The sequence below is a fragment of the Rattus rattus genome, chromosome 5 (assembly GCF_011064425.1).
Source record: "Rattus rattus isolate New Zealand chromosome 5, Rrattus_CSIRO_v1, whole genome shotgun sequence".
Lineage (NCBI taxonomy): Eukaryota > Metazoa > Chordata > Mammalia > Rodentia > Muridae > Rattus > Rattus rattus.
Window position 1 is genome coordinate 68,972,718 of NC_046158.1, and position 3,154 is coordinate 68,975,871.

Below are 3,154 nucleotides of genomic sequence, written 5' to 3' on the forward strand. Positions count from 1 at the left end.
GGCATACTCTTATCCTGGGTGTCACAGAGAGCTACTTTCTAGCTACTGCTACAGCACCTTCTGTAGGCCTCTATGCTAAGGCCTAATCCATGCATCTAGTGGTGGGCTTTTAGATCAGTAGAATCCTGGTTTACATAGGGAAGGTTTGCACATGTTCTCCTTGTCATTTGAGTATTCCTACCAAACCAGCACTTCTTTGACATTGTCCCCCACCCATGATTCACTTGCTATGTGTGATAATCTTTGTGAATGAGACACTGGTCTTTCTTAGTGCTGTGTTATTATTTATGTTCCATCTATATTCATAATTTTCTACTAAAGTATAACCATATATACAATCTTAAAATGGCCATCAGCCATATGTAGGCATGAAAATTAAAAACCTGCTCTTTCTGTGCATTGCAACTTAGAAGTGTGGTGTTATTATTGTGACTCTGATGACTTATCTCCAAGAAAGAAAAATATTATGGGGCTGCATAGATGGCTTAGTGGTTAAGAGTGCTGACTGCTCTCAGAGGTCCTGAGTTCGAATTCCAACAACCACATGGTGGCTCACAACGTCTGTAATGAGATCTGATGCCTTTTTCTGGTGTGCCTGAAGACAGCTACAGTGTACTTATATATAATAATTAAGTAAATAAATAAATAAGTCTTAAAAAAAGAAGAATATTATGTCAATATTGAGAAAGTATAACATAAAGAATTATCTGAGATTTATTATGGCAAATTCCAAACAAGATTTTAAATTTTTGCTTTACTCCTTCTTTAAAAGGGGAACAAGAATACCCTTAGGATGGGATAGGGAGGCAAAGTTTAGAACAGAGACTGAAGGAACACTTATTCAGAGCCTGCCCCACATGTGGCCCATACATATACAGCCACCAAACTAGATAAGATAGATGAAACAAAGAAGTGCAGGCTGACAGGAACCAAATGTAGATCTCTCCTGAGAGAAACAGCCAGAATACAGCAAATACATAGGCGAATTCCAGCAGCAATCCACTGAACTGAGATTGGGACCCCCGTTGAAGGAATCAGAGAATGGTCGGAAGAGCTTGAAGGGGCTTGAGACCTCATATGAACAACAATGCCAACCAACCATAGCTTCCAGGGACTAAGCCACTACCCAAAGACTGACCCTGGGCTTCAAATTCATAGGTAGCAATGAATACCTAGCAGAGGCACCAGTAGAAGGGGAAGCCCTTAGCCCTACCAAGGCTGGACCCCAGTGAACATGACTGTTGGGGGGGAGGGTGGTAATGTGAAGAGGATGGGGAGGGGAATACCCATATGGAAGAGGAGGGGGAGAGACTAGGGGGATGTTGGCCTGGAAACCAGGAAAGGGAATAACAATTGAAATGTAAATAAGTAATACCCAATTTACTAAGCCACTACCCAAAGACTATAAACATAGACTGACCCTGGGCTCCAACCTCATAGGTAGCAATGAATAGCCTAGTAAGGGCACCAGTGGAAGGGGAAGCCCTTGGTCCTGCCAAGACTGAACCCCCCAGGTGAACTTGACTGTTGTGGGGAGGGCCGTAATGGGGGGAGGATGGGGAGGGGAACACCCATATAAAAGGGGAGGGGGAGGGGTTAGGGGAATGTTGGCCTGGAAACCAGGAAAGGGAATAACAATTGAAATGTAAATAAGAAATATCTAATTTAATAAAGATGGAGGGAAAAAATGTAAAAAAAAAAAAAAGAACGAAAGAAATACCCAATTTAATAAAGATGGAGAAAAAATGATTTTAAATTTGTTCACAGTAACATTTCAGAACTATTCATGTTTATGTATGTATCATTTGTTTTTTTTAAATGGTCAATATTGCCAAATAAAATTTTTATTTGTATATGCTGAAGGATGGTGTTGTACACACTACCAAATAACTAGACATTCAGTTTTCATACATACAACTTTGCATATATCACTTACAAATTTCATTGGTTTTAAAGAAAGCATTTACTTAGGTTTACTAGTTCAGTGGGTTAGACTACACGATGATGAAGCTCTTAGAAGAGTTGAGAGTTCTAATCTCAAACCACAAGCATTAGGCAAAAATGCACACTGGGAATATCTAGTCATTAGCAGAGATGCTGTTATATTACAACAAATCATGTAATTTTCTTACAAGAAATAGTCTTGTTAGGGTGGGCTTTTTTTTAAAGAATATGGGTATGTTTTTCAGTTTTTGTCAACTTAACATAAGGTAATGTCAGTCTTGTGGCAAGCAGAAACTTAATTGAGGAATTGCCACTATCAAGTTGGACCCAGAACATGTCTGTGGGCAATTTTCTTAGTTTCTGAATTATTTAGGGTACTCTAACATGCTGTGAGCAGTGCTACCTTTCCCTGGTTTGTGTGTGTGTGTGTGTGTGTGTGTGTGTGCGCGTGTGTGTTTTTTGTTGCTTCCTTTGATTGAACAAATCAGAGGAATTAAATCAGTTAGCAAGGCTTGAGATCATGGCCTTTAACACATCAACAGAAAGAAAATGTATAGTAAACAATGAGTATATGCTCAAAAACAGTCACTCATGTACTTAGTTTGGATTAGGAATGACTCTCCAAAGAACTCAGTTTAAACATAAGATCTCCAGGTTTCCTTATTCAGGTTTTTGTAGTATTGAGAATAATACCAAGTGCCTCACACATACTAAAGAAAAGTTTATGTTACTTAACTAAATGCATAAGGACTTAAAAATATCATTTAGATGTCCATAGTTCTATTAGTAATGACTGTATTAAGTACAATATATGTTTGATTATAGATGAAGTTTTATATATGATAAATGTTGCTATGAAAGAAAATAAATGTTATTAAGATGTTAATATTAGATATCATCCTCTGGGATCCATATTCTACTTCAGAAAGAGTTCTGAACTCTTTCCCTAAGTCCTGTTTTCCCTTAAGTCACACAAGTAACAAAGGTTCCATGTAAGATGATGCAGATCGCTCATGAGAGACACAGCCAGAATACAGCAAATACAGAGGCGTATGCCAGCAGGAAACCACTGAACTGAGAACGGGACCCCTGTTGAAGGAATCAGAGAAAGAACTGGAAGAGCTTGAAGGAGCTCAGACCCCATATGTACAGCAATGCCAACCAACCAGAGCTTCCAGGGACTAAGCCACTACCCAAAGACTATACATGG